Source organism: Polyodon spathula, chromosome 5 (genome assembly GCF_017654505.1).
Source record: "Polyodon spathula isolate WHYD16114869_AA chromosome 5, ASM1765450v1, whole genome shotgun sequence".
Lineage (NCBI taxonomy): Eukaryota > Metazoa > Chordata > Actinopteri > Acipenseriformes > Polyodontidae > Polyodon > Polyodon spathula.
This window is the reverse complement of record NC_054538.1, coordinates 48,601,914-48,621,017: the sequence shown is the minus strand read 5'-3', so window position 1 is coordinate 48,621,017 and position 19,104 is coordinate 48,601,914. Positions and strand designations below refer to the sequence as shown.

Genomic DNA, 19,104 nt, shown 5'->3' with positions numbered 1-19,104 from the left:
AAACTGTCACATAATTAGTTGAATGGAGTCCACCAGTGTGCAATGAAGGTGTTTCACATGATTTCAGGTTAAATACACCTGTCTCTGGGAGGTTCCACAGTTGGTTAGTACATTTCCTAACAAAAACTACATCAGGAAGATGAAGGAACATTCAAAGCAAATTCGGAATAAGGTTCTTCAAAAGCACCAATCAGGGGTAGGATAAAAAAACATTTCCATGACATTGAATATCCCCCAGAACACAGTAAAGTCTATTATTAAGAAATGGAGAGAATATGGCATAACTGTGAATTGGTCTAGAACAGGCCTTCCTCAAAAACTGAGTATCCAGGTGAGAAGGGCACTAGTTAGGGAGGCCACCAAGAGGCCTATGGCAACTCTAAAGGAGTTACAGTCTTCCACGGCTGAGCTGGGAGACACTGTGCATACGGCAACAATAGCCCGGGTGCTTCACAAAACTGGCCTTTATGGGAAAGTGGCAAAAAGAAAGACATGAAAAAAACTCACATCAAATCTCAGCTCGAGTTTGCCAGAAGGCATGTAGGAGACTCTGAGACCAAGTGGAAGAAGATTCTATGGTCTGATGAGACCAAAATAGAGCTTTTTGGCCTGAATACTAAGCGATATGTTTGGCGCAAGCCCAACACTGCACATCATCCTGAGAACACCATCTCTTCCGTGAAGCATGGTGGTGGCAGGATCATGCTATAGGGATGATTCTCTGCCTCAGGGCCTGGAAAGCTCGTGAAGATAGAGGGCAAAATGGATGCAGCAGAGAAATCCTGGAGGAAGTCTGCAAGAGACCTGGGATTCATCTTCCAGCAGGACAATGACCCCAAACATACAGCCAAAGCCACAAAAAGGTCAATGTCCTGGAGTGGCCCAGTCAAAGCCCAGACCTCAATCCAATTGAGAATATGTAGAAAGAGTTGGAAATTGCTGTTCACTAAAGGTCCCCGTCCAACTTGACGGTGCTTTGAGCAATTTTGCAAAGAGGAATGGGCAAAAATTGCAGTGTCCACATGTGCAAAGCTGTTAGAGAGCTCTTATCCAAATAGACTCATGGGTGTAATTGCTGCCAAAGGTGCCTCTACCAAATATTGACTCAAGGGGGTGAATACTTAAGCAATCAATTATTTTCTGTTTTGTATTTGTAATTAATTTAGAACAATTTGTAGATTTTATTTTTCATTTTGACATTATGGACTTTGTGTTGATTAGTGGCAAAAACTCCTAGTTAAATACATTTTGATTCCATGTTGTAACACAATAAAATGTGGAAAAGTCCAAGGGGGTAAATACTTTTGAGAGCCACTGTACACATTGGGCCCGATCTTTGATCTTCGCGCAATACCCTCGCTAAATTTGTGCCTCGCAAAATGAGAGATATTCCAAAACGGCACAAAGCATTTGTGAGACATTGGAATATAGTAGTTTTCTGAGCAATTCGCAAATCTGTTTGTGCCTCTCAAAACAGTCTGCGCATTCATTACCAATATAGCAACTGCACATAACAGCCAAGCGAGAATGCAGAATGATGGACAGTCACCCTTAGTAATGCGATAAGCTGCTATCATTGGTGACCACACACTATATCGTGCACACATACATACGGATCATTCAAATACACAATTAGCTCCATAGCTAGGCGCCGAGTTTTCAAATTAATGTACTTATAACGCCACTGTACTATTGTACGTTTGTACTATTGTACCCAACTCCAGAGTGGACTGTTACCCCGACACTATTTGAGCCAGCGGTGTGCAGTTACTGGAACTAGCGCATCGCAATTATCACACAGATATTGGTATATTCAAAATGGATTAGGGCTTTCGTCCTATTCAAATTTGATTGCGCTATGTGCATATTGAATGTCCACCTAGAATACATTTGCATCTTGTCTTGCATGTTTCTATTTATCGATGCATTACCATATGCTAATAGGACCGTATTAAAGGAACAGAACGAAGGCAGTGTGCTGGACAGAGGTGAGTGCATGTTTCCACACTCGTCTGTTGGGCATGGGAATAAGCTATAAACGTTACTATGATATGAACATGTTATATATGTTATAGAAACAAAAGAGGCTTATTGCTTGTATGTTTTTGCCACAAATTGACTTATAGGTTTGCATCACCATCAACTTTAGGTAAACTGGACTCGCTATATCATGCAGCATTGAGATACAATACAAATACAAGATTTAATACTCATCATTGTATATTATACGATTTGGTAGGCTGGACTTCTTTGGCTTCACGCAGGTTGAAGCACTGGTATATTCTGGTATATAAGGCTACTCAATGTAAATTATATGAATATACTTATTTAAATGAATACCTTATAGATTCCCATAGTAACTATAGCTTCAGATCTCATTCTTTTTTGCATTTTAAAATCTCAAATGTGCATACTGAGGCTGGTAAAGGATATGTATATATATATATATATATATATATATATATATATATATATATATATATATATATATATATATATATATATAGATAGATAGATAGATAGATAGATAGATAGATATAGGTATTGTAGATGTATTGACACAGCCTACAGCACTCAGTATTCCCAGGTGGTCTCCCATCCAAGTACTAACCAAGCCCAACATTGCTTTGCTTAAGCGTTGCATGGCAAGTTCGATTTGAAGAGCTTTTTGCCATCAGAGACGTTGCCCAGGGGTCACAACAAGGAAGTAGCTCTTCTTGACCCCCACTTGATCTACTAAAAAAAAACTTAAAAAAAAAAAAAATAATAAAAATAATAATAATAATAAAATAGCCTGGGGGTCATACAAGTACAAATATATTTGTGCACAGTTTTTGCAAAGGCTTTGTTGGGCACACAAGCCATCATCTTATATATTATAGATTATAAAACGACGACTCGTGCATCTAGAAAAAAAAAAGATTTTCTGAATGTGTCTAGAAGGGCTAGTATTCCGACAGTATCCTAATACTAAGTGGGTATTCTGTATCACGTTTTCGGAATACTGGTATCCAGAATACGGACGGATTCATTCGGAATACCCTGTTTATATGGCATGGCATAGCAGGTGCGCGACCTCATAAAAACCCTGCATTATCTCCTCACTGTTTGCTCTGGTACTGGGGAATTTAATATGTTCCTCAGCACGTTGTAGCAACGCGGTTATGAACCGGTCGAGGTGGTGGACACGGCTGACTGGGTGATCCCCACTGTATCACCTGCCACCTTCTGGAAGGTCCCGGTAGCCAGGATACACATACTGACAGACAGTACCAATTGCTCAGACAAGGCATGACTGAGCAGGTTTGTTCTAGTCAGGTCATCATGCAGCATGTGGCATAGATGAGTCGAGACAATACCTGGACACTGTTTGCTCATTGCTGAGCCCTGATATGTGTACCGAGGCCGGTGCACCCTTTCAGCATATCTTCGCCTATGTCGGGGTTGCTGTTGCTGGGTGTGCCTTGCATCATTCACATCCACATGTCGACGGACACCCTGCATGCTACCCACATTTCCCATTGTTGCCTGTTTGTAGTCAGTGCTGGAATGGTAGTGTAAGCAGAGTTAACGCAGTCCTTTTACAATCCTTACTCTGCGCGTCACAAACCTGGTTTTGTGCTTGGCGCATACCTTCGAATATACCAGGATCACGCATATTTTCGGCCACTCCCCCCATATTGCGCGATGCATACATTTTATTTTCTGCACAGCGCAGAATGGATTGTGACGCGCAAAAGGACGTTTTGAATATGGCAACTTGACACAATTTCAGCACAATGGCCATTTGTGACGAGCTTACCCCTCTGCATGGTGCGCAAACCTTTTGAATCTCGGGCCCATTATGTTTGATACCTTTACCACCACATTTTAACATGGATTTTGTAACAAATGCAAGCCTCAATCTGAAGTTAACAGCACCCAGAGGGCACTGGGGAATTGTCAAAGTGCTTTATGCATGCCCATCCCAAGGAACTGGCTTTTTAATTTTAACATACCTATTTTCTTAAAATTTTGTATTCGTTTATGAAATAATGACATTTTCTTATGCGCCTTTTGGACTGAGGAAATGATGCTCGAGGCAGATCTCAGACCCACCATCTGCTTTTCTAACTGTGTTGTCAAGGGAACAGTTGCTAGGGGAGTCTTGATGAGGTAGAAGGCTAAGATTAATTTTCAACATCTCCAGTACCCTTGTATAGATTCAAACACACTATTTCAATGTAATTCTTCATTTGAGACTCACATACAGTATGCATCCTTGTATTCTCAGAATCTAATGCTAAAGAATATACAAACCATCATCATCACAACCAAATAAACTTCTCTTGACACATATAAAACATAACCGTTATGTACTGATGAACATGGTGCATACAAAAACACAGATACTAACGTGCTCCTGAATATGTAAAAATATAAGTTTGTCATACCAGAGAGAAAGGCAAGTTGCAAAGATAGTCAGATAGACTCCATACTCCCCCAGATTATGATAAACTCAATAACTTGTACTAAAGAATGTCCTTAGTAAGTTTTATTACAAAAGAACATGTAGCTCTTTAGAGAGATGTGAAAATAAGTGTCAGGCATATTTACCCTCATATTCTGAGACTAGCAATAATCTGTGCTAACAAATGTACTCTGTAGGATTCATCACAATAATCAGTTATTTAAATGCAACATGTGAAGTGAAGTGTGACATACTGTATGTACGCATGCCTCAAATGAACTGACAAACACCTTACCGCTCACTGAATGCATGATACACACAAACACAAGTGAGAATTTTACATGACAAGTCAATGGCCGATAAGAACCTGACGGTCACAAGAAATGCAAAAAATGACATACAAAGGATAAAGGCGCCTGCCAAATAAACTACTAATAAATAAATTAAAAAAGGAAACCATTCCATGTTTGCTTTTTATTTTTTTAAATTTATGCATTTTAGTCTTCACTCAGCCACCATTTATTTATTCATTTAATGTAATTGTTATTAATTTTGAATTATCATTCTATTTTAAAATTATGATTATATCTGAAAAAGGTTTCCAGACTTTTGACAACATACAGTTGGTTTGGAAATGAGTCAGCAACACTGCCTGCCTGGCCAACTGTGTGTTATTTAAGGCTCAGGAGAGTTCATTAAAATGTTTAGGCAGTGTAAACGCTGCGACATTATGATGAAGTACCAGAGCCCTGTGAAAGCGCTGGCAGCATGGCAGACGAACGACTCCAGGATAAAAAAAAAGTAAATCCGTCCAAGCTGCAGTATGAGGGATGTCAGCAGAAAAACGCTGCCAAAAAAGGGCACAAACTAAACATGGTGAATACAGTACTTACATTATTGTGTTTTTTAACAAATTAAAATGATGTGAAGTCCAGATCAAGTACAGTAGTGCCACTTCAAAATAGCTAAGTAAATTATGCCTGATGCAAAGATCACAACAATCTATAAACAAAAATCAGTGCACAGGAACACTGACTCACAGTGCATGCATTCACAGCTGGCCTGGGACAAAGATGGGGAGATCTCAGTAAGAGGCTCTGTCTTCTCAGCCTTGCTTTAAGATCTCTCTAATCGTCATCCTGCTCCCAGTACAAGACGACAAAGCTCATCTCTATTATGAATTTTACAGGATTGCTATAAAGATCACAGCAAATGTCAAGACCACCAACCAGTAGCCAGTGAATCTGGTTGTCCAGTATCTTGTGGCTCATTGATATTTTGTTTTCTAAAGCACTCCACCTACCCTTTCATTTGTAAAATTACACCTACAAAGGACCTTGCACACTATAAACCAAAACATCAATGTTTTTAATGACTTGGGCATAAATTAAAATGTGACCGTAAAACACTACAAACATTCAAAATATATGCAATAATCTTGATTTCTGTGTTTTTAATGATTCAAAATGAAGGTATACTGTAAGTACAATTATTTCAAGAGAACTTTAAGTGATTTTGAAGGAAATCTATATTCCCCAAATAACACAATCCTGCTATCCAGAGGTTTTCCATGGGTGCTCTGCATTTGCAAGATGGGTTAAATTGCTATGTTACAATAATGTTGCAGTGTCTGGCAACAAATTCCTTATAAATCACTTAAGTACACTATTTGATTTTGTCATTTCTGGCCTAAATTGCATTCCTTGGCTACCACAGCTTAGTTTTGAATGATAGAAATACAAAATTCAAGAACACTACACGCATGTGGAATGTTCATAGTGTTTTACAATCAGAAGCTTTTGGATTTCTACACAATATAGGCAGTTCAAGTTGGTGGTGGGCTCAGTCTTTATGTAGAATTATAAGGGTCAAAATTAAATAGTTAATTTGTTAATTTATTTGTAAATTCATAAGTTAATTAGTCAATTCTTACATTAAATCTAAATGAGCTGTTTGCCAATTGAACTTTGAATTTAATTTGGCAATTACATTTTTTACAGCCTGTTTGAACATTGTCAATCACATGAGGGAGCATCTACAACACTATGTAACACAATTTTTGTTCCTGGGTAGTAAGTGCTAATTGCTTATGCCTCAAAAGTATAGAAAATGGCTATTATTCCCCACAAACTTTGCTTTTGTGACCAGGACAGGTAAATTTCAAAATATCACTATTTCCAATGAGAAAACGGGAGCTTTTGTGTCTTTTCGTTCACAAAGTCAGAAAAAAACAACATATGAATCCAAATTAACATGTATTTATACTAAAGTAATACAAAAATGACTACAAAAGATTTAGAAGCGAGTAGTTTTTCGAGATTTACGATTATAGTGCTCCCGTTTTCTCATTGGAAATAGTGATATTATGAAATTTACCTGTCCTGGTCACAAAAGCAAAGTTTGTGGGGAATAATAGCCATTTTCTATACTTTTGAGGCATTAAAGGTCATTAGATTGAGTTGTCCTTCACTTTCTTGCACAACTTTGAGGTGCGTTTCGGACTGCCTAACTAGCCGTAATCCTGATGGAATGGCATGCCTCTGAAGTATGCTATGATAGCCATGCTGGTTGAGCTTGCCATGGACTTGGTAAAGATCACCAACTCTGTCACCAGCGAAGCAACCCCAGACCATTACACTGCCTCCTCCATGCTTGACAGTGGGAACCACACACGCAGAACTCATGCGCCCACCCTCTCTGCGTCTTACAAATACTCGGTGGTTGGACCCAAATATTTCAAATTTTGACTCATTGGTCTATAAGACCGACTTCTACTCATCAAACGTCCAGTTTCTGTGTTTTTTGGCCCAGGCGAGTCTCTTCCTCTTATTCTGCACTCTTAACAATGGTTTCTTTGCAGCAATTCTTCTAGTTAGGCCTGCTTCACACAATCTCCCCTGAACAGTTGATGTTGAAACATCTGTACTTCTAGTAACATTTAGCTGAGCTTGTATTTCAGGGGCAGTTAATTGCCGGTTTCGCAGACTTGTGACCCAAATGAACTTGTTCTCTGATTCTGAGGTCACCCTTGACCTGCCTGACCTTGTTCGCTCCTCATGAGTGCCAGTTTCTTCAAATTGTTTGATGGTCTTGGCCACAGCAGTTACAGACACTTGCAAAGTTCTTGCGATTTTGTCTTAAAGATTGACATTCATTTCTTAAAATAAGTCTTTTTTCTTTGCATAACAGAGTACTTTGCCATTTTCTGCTCTCTTACATTCAGGAATGACAAACTTGTGCCTATGCTACCTATATTTATAGTAATCATGGACCCTCACCTGCTAACAATAATTGGTGACAAAAGATTAATTAGGTAACATACTAGTTAACTCAGAGACCATCTAGCAAAGACACTTTTATACTTAGGCCAGTGTTCAAACACCATGTTATACACATTTCAGACTTTTAACTGACTTGGGCTTCAGACTGAAATCCCCTTGCTTTGGGTGACCATTTCATTGAAATTGACAAGGTTTACATTTTCATTTAAAAATTACATTTTTGAATGCAATTCACTTATGATTATCAGCTTATATAAGTACATGTATCATACAATGAAATATTAAGTGTTTATAACAAGTTTATACAGTTAAAAGCATAGATAATCATGAAAAACCTGGTTTCAAGCAGGTGTACTCAAACTTTTGACTGATACTGTATGTGAAGTGCGGTGCATGAATGCTCCCTAAATAATAAATGCACAGTGCGATAAAATTTGCCGCACACAGTAATGCCAATCATGTAGTTTCCATGCGGTTCAATGTACCCGTGAAATGGTGCTGCGCGGGCACGTTTGGGAGAATTACTCGGTAAATCAGGTTTGTGGTGGAAAAAAACAGCCAAAGAGAGGGATAGGGTAAATCTCACTTACTCGTGAAAATGACGAAACACACAGGAAATCCACGCCCAGTTTCACATTGGAAACCCGCATTTCATGTGTAAATATTAATGAGCGTGTTTATACTGAACTATAAATATTGCAAGGGAGCAGGTCAGTTTACTGTCGATTCCAAGACGGCAGAAAGTAGTGGCTGATGGGCGATTTTATGGTTAGCAGTGGTGTTGTTCACCTTATTGATAATGCGGGCAGCTTTTTTTATTATTATTGTGTGTTGCTGAGTGAGGTATACCTCTTGGGGGTTTACAGTTCTGTTTAAAATCACTTACCATGAACTGCGTTATGCCTGTGTGTAGCAAAGTACTTGCCCCGTGTGTATTTTCTGTTATATGTTGTGTGTTAACTTTGGTGTATAGTCATTGGTATACGGGATATAAACGGGTCTGTGTGTGTAACACGAGTGTTTAAAATTGCAGTTGTACCGAGACTCCAATTGAATGATTGATTAGCAGTCGAGCCTCGGTACAGCTGCATAAAAGCAACATGTTTTCACATACTCGGGGTTGTGTGTTCAGTGAGTGGAGAACAGGATTGGAGACAGAGGTAAAGAGAATAATAATAATAGTTAAAAATAAGCTCACCATGTTTTGTCTGTATAGTCCATTTTGTTTGTCTTTTTATTTTGGCTACCAGTGCCATGTCCTGTATTTTTGTATGTTACAACCGTTTATTTTCTGTCTGTTCTATTCACTCATTAAATGCTGAGCGAAGCCGTTCGCTCAGCTCCACCAAACTCCATCTCTCTTGTTGTTTATTTCCTGCTTGTGGTCTGACTTCACCCACTCCGGCTGTCTTTGTGACACTGTGTTATAGTATTAATGCAGCAGTTTGAGAATATAATTGCTGCTTAAATGTCTAACTGAATTAATTCCCGTCCTTTTTTGTTCCCAAAGACAACACGTGTCTGCCCTTCATGCTAGTAAATATAGTTCATGAACCTGATGTCATGTGCCAGCTACATCACCCAAAACAGCGAAACATCCAATAAGTTGTTGATGCTCTCTCAGAAATGACCAAATAAATTTGCACCCATTAATATTTTGCACAACACTAAATCCAACACAACTTAAAAGAAAGGAGAGAATCTCTGACAGCACGAGACCTGACCAACTGAAACTGGTGGCTGAGATAACCTTCACAGTTGCCAAGTCCGCTTATAATAAGCAGAATTGGATTTGTTTTTGAGAGTCGCTGGTTGGAACTTGCATAAACACCTATACTGTAACATGGATTCACTTGTTTTGAAAGGCAGTGTTGCTTTTTTTTTTCTTGTGAGACTTGGCAACACTGGTAATCTTTCCCATCTGTCTCACAGCAGGCAGTGCCAATTTTGGTAATGAACTAATGCTGCTCTTCAGTCTGTTTCACCAGTATCCACCACCTCCCTTTCAAGTACTCACTACGCATATTTGCATAGTGTGGTGTTGAATGCTTCCTCAGCAGCTGTCAGCCGTCTGGACAGGTAGGGCTTCTAAGCTACTAATAACATTTGAAAAACAATTTGGACAAGAGTAGTAAAACACATTATTAACCAGCCATGGACGAGGTATTTGGCTCTATTACAGCAGCTTAGATTCACTCGTGTACCAGTTTTCTGCGCATGGAAACCACATTTTCACAAAAGTTCACTAGTAATCTTCAAAAACAGCATACATATTAAGCCTCACCTTTCCCATTCATTTGCATGACGTCGTTTGAAAAGCCTGGTTTATTCAAGTAAATTAAACTGTGTGAATGGAAACCCAAAAAAGCATTTTACATGAGAAATTTCAAGTGTAAATGTCAAGTTAAAAAAAAAAAAAAAAAAAAAACAACATGGAAACCCCATGAATGACACATTGATCCCACTGCACGTTACAAAAGTGCACATCTGTGCAACAAAAACTGATTCATTATTGGCCAATTAAGCTACGTGTAAAACACAAGCAAATGGAAACTAACCAAGAAAGAAGATATTAAAATTGCCAAATTTAATTGAAAGCTCAATTGCCATCTTCCCCTCCTCTCTCTGTCTCTCCCATTACCCATCATTTAAAAATTAACGTAAGAATTGACAAATGAACTTACAAATTAAATTTATGAATCTAAAAAATTATAAATTAAAAAAAATTATACATATAATTAACTTTTGAATTAACCTATGAATTGACCTATTAATTTAAGAATTAACAAATTAACTTACAAATTGACCTAGTAATTTAAGAAAACTCATGAACTGACAAATGAATTAACTTACGAATTGACAAATTAATTAACAAATTAACTGTTTAATTATGACCCTTATAATGTTCCATAAGACTTATTAGCGACACTATGTGTAAATGCAAAGACATCTCATTATAGATGAACATGATTTTTTTTCCTAGTCACTGTTTTTATTTTCACTAGTTAAAATAAATCCTCGAAGCTTTTTCATTTTTTATATTGCACATGGCTAGGCAGAAACTCTCCCCTGCACTTCATTTTTTTTTTTTTTTTTTTTAGACAATATTCACTAGCTTTCTTTAAAGCTTTAGTAGCCTTAAAAAAAAAAAAAAAGAAAATCTACACTCCCAGTTGGGATCTGCACAAAGCAACTGTACTTCTGTGCAAAGCAGTTGTTTAGGAGGACAAGACTACAGTAAGAGACAATTCTATAAGTAAAGTGATAAGTGTTTATTATGTGAAAGACTACACCTTCCCTCTCAATCTAATCTCCTGCTCAGACAGATTAAGGAGTTTAATTTCAGATGAGCAATACAGGAATGGAAAGTCACCCCTGTAAAGCCTACCGACTAGCACTTCAGCAAGTCTGGACCTTATGGGAAGTTATTGCACCCAGTTATTGTTAATTCCTCAGCAAAAGAAAACCATAACTTAAAAACCAGTACTGAATTAAAAGCAGATTACATCAGTCATAAACTATGCCAATTTCATTGACTGCAATAGCTAAATATGGAGGTAGGCTGGAACAGTACCTAAGTGGATGGTTCCCTGCCAATTCCTATAAATTACATTTACAAAAAAGAAAAAAAAAAGAACCTCAACTAATACAATATGTCCCAACTTTTTCGGGTTGATCAAGACTAGTCTGTAAATCCTTATAAGGTGCTTGAACTAAAATAGTCTGCCTTCATGCTGCAGAAAAATGACAGGTACAGTCAACACGCTTAGAACGGACAGGTTTGTGTAATTTGATTCACCCACAGTAAGCGATGGACGGTATAAACTCCCACACAATAACCTGACATTGAAAATGTTCCCCAATCACCAGTACAGTAAACAAAACAAACATGTGTTGAAATGGTCAGGCAGTTCCTACAGAAAAGTTTCCTAATCGGATACACTGGAAAATAGATACACCAGCCCCGTGCACACATACACAGAAAAAAAACAAACAAAACAAAATCGATATATCCCAGTTTATCGAAAGCGGGTGGTGACCAGAACTCCAAATGATAACTCACTTAGGTAATAGGTAAACACTAATCATCAAAGCACCTTGTTTCTTTTAATTTTAATTTACTTCAAATTAAAATAATATAAAAACTGATATTATTAAAAATCACCAGCCAAAACAAGCTGGCTTCACAGAGTTCCTAACTAAACATCAAGTTGCAGCATCGACCAGATGAAACAAAATTAACAGCGTCACTTACCTGCAAAGATTGTCTTGTTTGCATTAAAGTGCCACCTCTTTCTTATTATTTGTTCAGACTCCAGACAGGTACCTTTTTCAGTTTATTCTTGACTTTTGGTTTGAATTCAGCAGTCTCTACTGTGTTATCCACAGATGACAGTCAACTATGGCTGTACACCCTGCGTTTTTCAAACGAAGGGTGCAACATAAGCAATATACCCTTAAAGGCATGGGCAGCCCTTAGGTCTGCCACAGCGTGTATGCGGTTAACAATCTTTATTAAGACACATATTACACTAATAAATATTTTTATTAAAATCTATGAATTTAATAAAACGTAATGCAAATGCAGAAATGTACAGTACTGCAAATTGTTTCCAGCGAAGAACTCTGTGATTTACGCATCTGGAAGGTCTTTTTTGCAAGTATGGACGGCAAACTTTTTCAGCGTTTTTGAAAAAAAAAATCACAATTCGGCTCTATATTCAGATGCTGCTCCATAGAACGCACATACGTATTCATTCCTAACAAAAACTCCCCAGTATCCAGGCGGTGTTCACCACCTGCCTGCTTGCACGGTAAACCGCAGGCAGGTGGTGAACTCCTTTAAAACAACGTGGGGTTTGCGATTTGTCAACCACATTTTTCATTGCCATCCATATTACAGCAAAGCAGGACTGAAATTATTTCCTTTTTTCTTTCCAGCCATGCCTGCGTGCTGTTGCAGTCAGTGCTGTTTTTTCAAACTGTAAACCCAACACTGTGTACAGCGATTAAATAGCCAAGGTACAGTACAGGGGTAATCGCTCAGTAACAAGGTGAAAACAGCTGATTGGTGGATTAGCAAGAGTGATTCCTACAGAAATAAGCAGTGCATTTGTTATCTAAATCTATGTGAATGGCTGTGGCAAAGTGGTGAGTGAATACAGGTGAGTGTAGTGCAGAGCAGATTAATCATGCAGACAACTGCTTTCAGGTGCAAGGGTTTTTATTGAAATAAATGTCTACAGCCTTAAGGCAAACACCTGTAAATAACAAATGCTGGAGTTTGACCCGTAACCAAAAGTCCAGGTTTTACACACACCCATGCTAAACACAAAACACAAACACAAGACAGTGAGTGAAATTAGGTGCTGGTGGTGTAATTACAGTACTCCGTGAAATGCAGGGGTGAAAGAGATGTCCGGGTTGATGCTGGCTTGCGCTACAGCTCCAGATCATGTTACTGGTCTATTGAGACAAACAGTTACAGCCGACACAAACAACCGCTCACGGTTTTCAGCAATACGTTTTACTCCTTCAAGGTCAAATCTAACCATTTACAAAGGAGCAGATTACTTTGCTACGCCCCTATTTTATACCGTTGCTCATGACCACTTGATTAATTAGCACATCCGCTCCTCCAATCCGCAGATGCCACACCATTTCCTGTTCGGGTCATTGAGTTTGGGTACCCGTCCAACTTCCACCTACGCACGAGAATAAAGTGTCATGCCTTTTAGTCTGGGGTACTCTGCTCCTTTTATCTCATACCCTCTCAGGTCGGCAGGGAGATCTAACACCAAGTGTCATTCGATCTTTGTCACAATGGCACATAACGAGATCCAAACAGCTGAGTTTGCCCGAAATATATGGTGTGCTTAATATGGCATAAATGATGCCTTTATTACTGAAATCAATGGGAATGGCAAACGGCAAACATTATTTGTCAGATATAAATGGCTGCCCGAAATAACCCTATACGGTGTAAGTAGTGGACACTGTATTACAATTGTTTAGGTTGAAAAATTGAAAATGTTTACCACATTAAATGAGTTAATCATAAAAATATGTTCTTCAGTCAGTTGTGGTTAGCCTAGTTAAATCCAAGCTAGGCCCCCCTTCCCTAAGCCACAGTTTGATAAACAGAACTAGTCTAAAGAAAGCTCATAACTACATGTCTGTAAACAAAAACATTTACTTTACAAGAAAATGTAAGTAGTAATGCATACTGGAATCAAATTTATGTAAACACATGATCTTCTTAGCCTTCTAAGATTTATTATATTTTATGTAAAAATAAAAGGTATCTCTTCATTGGTACACCTGTAAGTATTTCCATCATATTAAAGAGTTTAGTGAATGTTCCAATTTTAATGGAAACCAAAACGTGTTCTTTAGCCTGAAAAGACTTTTTACAAACAGAACCCTGGAGGTGCTTTAACAGAATGATTTAAGACTCTAGTCTGTCCCATGTATAGTCATAGATTTTTCAAGATATAAAAGCCTGTGCATCAGCATAATGCATTACTGTATGCCTTTGTGAGTCAACCTTTTGCACTCCTATTGAACAGTCTGAAGGGTAAGGCAGCTACCTCCACAGGGGCAAGTCTGCGACCAGGATACCACACATTCGTCATGCAGCCACAACTGACAGGCAGTGGCAGCAGGGTAAACACACAGCTTCTTCTGCCCCATCACTCATAATAAAATCTGTGGTTGCTTTCAGCAGATGAAGAGCAAGTAAAATAATGTAGTTACAGTAGTCTATGACTTCAAGAACTAGCCTTGGGAAGTAAGTGAAGTGTTCTCTTAGCTGAAGTGTTCTCTAAGACAGAATTGAGTATCAGGCTCCCGAGTGGCGCATCCAGTAAAGGCGCTTTGCGTGGAGTGCAGGATGTGCCCTATAGCCGGAAGATTGCAGGTTCTAATCCAGGTTATGTAATTGCCGACTATGACTGGGGGTTCCGAGGGGGCGGCGCACAATTAGCTGAGCTCCACCCAGGTAGGGAGGGCTTAGTTCGGCAGGGCAATCCATGGTTCACCGCACACCACTGACCACTGTGGCTGATAGGGTGTCTGCCGGTCTCTAGGGGAGCCATTCAGATCTGTATTGTCCTCCGGCACTACAGGTTTGGTGGCTTCACTGGAGGAACACAATTCGGAGGACGTGTATGAACAGGAGTAAAAATATTGGGCATTCCAAATTGGGGAGAAAACTGGGGTTAAAAAACAAACAAAAAATATATAATTGACCACCAGACACAGCATACCAAGCTAATCATGATATGAATCAATAAATACAAATGCATTTATTACTTGTTATGATGCACATGCATCAACATAACAAATGAACAGAATAAGAGAAAAGCAATAGGAAAGCATATGTGAATAAACTAACATCAAATCAACTAACTGACAAACTAAATTGAGAAAACATCCCTATATATAGTAAAAATGCAGCAGTGATGTAACAGTAATTACAAGTACCAGAATAAATTTTTAACACAATGGTTAGCACAGTACCCCCTACACATGTTAAAAAATGCAGCAGCAGCTCCAGGTTACTCTCAGTTTTGAGTGTAGCATGAAAGTAACAGAATTGGAATATACAGAGGGGATCTTAAACCATTCTCTGTATCTTCTTGGTCTGGTCAGACTCCCCCACTGACAATGAATGTTTTCAGAAAGAGTTGTAAACGGCTGGACAAGTGTTTTATCTCTACCTATCAATGAATGAGTCATTTCGGCACCAGTAGTATTTTGCTGAAAGCAACTTCCAGACAATTCTGGGTGCCTTGACACCTAGACAGGAACCAGTTCTTGTCGTAAACCCAGCCAACACGGGGTGAAATAGAGGACCAACGGAGAACAAGGGGCTGCGTCGGTACGAGAACAACCAATGATAGACACTGCATGTGGACTCAGGCACTGCCCAATATAACCAAACTAACCACAGGGCTGAAGAGAAAATCACAAAACCTGCTGACTTACGAAGCTTTTGCTGCATGGTGCTGCTTCCAGTCGAGCTGCTGCTTCCAGGCATGCGTGCTGCCCAAGTGTGCTGTCTGCAAAGGAGGTGTGCACAAGGAGTGTCCACCCGCTAGAGGTGGCTTGGAGTTCGGAGGAACGAAATGGAAGTGACACTGCTCTGAAGAAACTTTCTGAAGTCATGGGAGCACACATGCTCGAATTCACAGAAGACAAGGAAGAACCAATGTTCTGAATAAAGGCTAAAATCTTCTTCTGAGGAAGGGCCCTGCCGTCTGTCCTACAAGAGACTGGACCAGTAAACGGGATACTGTATTAATCGGAAAGTGGGTCTTTGTTTCCACGTATCTGCATGAAACGAACTGAAGCGAAGCTTATTGCGAGCCAAGCAATACAATGCGTACAGCAAAGTACCATCTACTTTGGAACTGCAGATCCGGAGAGCTGCAGTATTCATCGACACAGATTGACTTATGTATATGGAAATCAAGAAGTATTCAACATGTCTAATATTAAAAACTTCATGACTCGAGAAAGTAACTAAAGCAAATGCTATCAAGTTAAGTGGAAACTGTTCTAGGAATAGAATATAACTTCCTGTTTTAGAGTGTGTAAGAAATGTATTATGTTTGTTTAAAATCTGCAACTCAAAAGGAGTTGCCTCGTGAATGCAGATAATTTCATCATTGCCTAATTTTTGAGTTAATTTGAAATTATAATCAACACAGGTTGATAACATATTATTAGTTTGGTACATCACATCTAAACTAAGTTAACACAGTAAAACAAATTTCCTAAGTTAGGTACTGGTATGTTGGATTCCTTTTTGAATAGGAAGTTGAATTAATTCTTGTGCATATTTACATGATTGATTACAACGAGAAACGTGTATTGAAAATACTAATGCAAAGTACACACTGTGTGATAAAACATATACAATATTAGTATACTAACCATGTACAGTGCCGTGAAAAAGTATTTGCCCCGTCTGATTTTCTGCACATTTTTGACACTGAATGTTATCAGATCTTCATCCAAAATCTAACATTAGATAAAAGACCCTGAGTGAACAAATAACACATCATTTTAAAACTTATTTCATTTATTTATTAAAGAAAGTTATGCAACACTGTCACAAAGACGGCTGCAGTGGGTGACGTCAGACCAGAAACGGGAACCAGGAAATAAACAGAGAGGTGGAGTTGGGTGGAGCTGAGCTTTTGGTTTCGCTCAGCATTTAATGAATAAACAGAACAGTAAATAAAAAACTTGTAACTAACAAACACAGGACAAGACACTTTCACCAAATTAAAGACACAAACAAAACGGACTACACAGACAAACACAGTGAGCTGATATTTTAACTATTAACTATTATTACTATTATTATTATAACCTCTGTCTCCAATCCCGTTCTCCACTCACCGAACACACAACCCCAAGTGAGTGAAAACATGCTGCTTTTATGCAGCTGTACCGAGACTCAACTGCTAATCAATCATTCAACTGGAGTCGCGGTACAACTGTATGTGAATTAATAAAGTGCAATTCCCCGTGCTCCCATATTATTACTTTTTACTTGCACGTGAAGTGCTGTGCAATCCTCGTGCCTAAATGTCGGCAATGTTGCCAGTAGCCAGGCCGCTACTGGCCATGCTGTCAGCAGACGTGCTGACAGTGGGGCGAATCTCTCCTCCCGCTGTACCACTGGCAGCGGAAATTCTGCCAATGGTGTGGCTGTCAGCAGACATGCAGACAGCTCCCAGACTGACTCCTTCAGCCGGGGCAAGTCCAGCAGCAGAAAAGCTGCTGGGGTTGGTGGTCTCCAGACCTCCCCCCAAGATCTCTGGCAGTGAAACTGCTGTGGGGGAAGGTGGTCTCCTGTCCTCTCCCCCCTTCATAGCGGTCAGCTCCCTGTGGGGGGACTCCAGCCCCCAGAACTCCTACAGCGAAATTGCTGCGGGGAAAGGTGGTCTCCTGACCTCTCCCCCCTTTTTCATAGCCAGCAGCTCTCTCTGGTGGGGCTCCAGCCACACTGACCCCTGCAGCCAAGCAGAGCTGATGGCGACCCCTGGCGAAGCAGTTCCGGCGATGTGGAGCGGCAGGCAACACCAGGCGATGCGGAGCGAGGCAGGCATCCTTGGGTGAAGTGAGGCAGGGAGTCAGGACAAGCTGGGGTGTTGGTTTTGGCCCTCTTCTCGGCCACTGCGGTCGATCGGTTCTTCCCCGTGCTTCCCTCAGCAGCCTATGCAAGGGCTGCTGAGGACTGCCAGCATCTAGTCCTGGTTCTTCTGGTGAAGGGAGAGGCAGCTCCTGCTCCTCTCCCCCTGATGGTGATGGAGGCAGAGGCAGCTCCAGCTCCTCTCCTTGTGATGTTGGGGGAAGTGATCCCAGCAGGTATTCATCCTCTGCTGGTGGGGGAAGTGATACCAGCAGACATTCACCCTTTGCTGGTGGACGGGGAGCCAGCAGGCATTCACCCTCTGCTGGTGGAGGTGTCGGAGGCAGAGGCAGCTCCTGCTGCTCTGCTCCTCGCAGTCTCCTGGCGACAGAGGTGGGAGCGGTATGTAGGCTACCCTTGTTACAGGGGACTGGTTTGGCTCTCCCTCACTTGCAGGGGACTGGTGTGGTTCTTGCTCCTGCTTTGGAGACAGTGGTGGGACCTCTCCCTCTGGCACTGGAGAGGGCTCCTCTCCCTCTGGCTCTGGAGGCGAAACCAGCAGGCATTCTTTCTCTGCTGGTGGAGATGGGGGCTGCAAGTAGTCTCCCTCCAGCCCAATGAGGATGCAGGTAGGTGTAGCTCCTGCCACTTGGAATGCAACCTGCTGGGGCAGTCCCATATCGGCAGCCAAGCAGTTGATCACCACAGCTGCCGGGTTCACAACGGACACTGGGTAGTAATGTTGTTCCTAGCATTCCCAACGTTCCCCATCTCTGGCCCACAGCAGGTCAACAACCAGTGGGAGGTCCTCCCTGCTCCACTCCTGGTCCGACACCCAGTCCAGCATCTCCTCAGAGGACGGGAAAGGCTCTGTCTCCTCCCTCCTGGGCTCTAGTTCATCCTCTTCATAACTGTGGAAGGGACAGCTTGAAAAGTGATGCCCCTGTTCGCAGAGGGGGAACACCGGCGGCGGCTGGTCGTATCGCCCTGGGTTCCTAGCCTTCAGGCAGAACTCCTCTGTGTCCTCCTCCTCCTGCAGTCGTTGCTGCCGCTTTCTTCTTCCGCTTCTTCTCCCCATTTCTTTATTATTATCCCCACCCCACACACACAAAAAAAACAACAGTCCTTTTTTTTCCCAAAAAAACTGCAGTCCCTGCTCTGGTCTGCATCTAGGAGGCGCTGGTAATCCCACTTCTATCACCACGTATCACAAAGACTACTGCAGT

General features: G+C 40.6%; 1 protein-coding gene across 5 annotated transcripts in view; it reads right to left on the bottom strand.

Annotated features, from left to right (window-relative positions):
- Positions 1 to 19,104, bottom strand: part of enah (ENAH actin regulator) — a 234,966-nt gene that overhangs the window by 37,821 nt on the left and 178,041 nt on the right. Inside the window, exon 1 of one of the 5 annotated variants that reach the window (XM_041250684.1) lies at positions 11,987 to 12,115. The exons of the other annotated variants lie outside the window; for them this stretch is intronic. The gene's annotated coding sequence lies outside the window, so the exon portion shown is untranslated. Of the gene's footprint in view, positions 1 to 11,986; positions 12,116 to 19,104 lie in introns of those variants that run through there. 5 annotated transcript variants of the gene reach the window in all.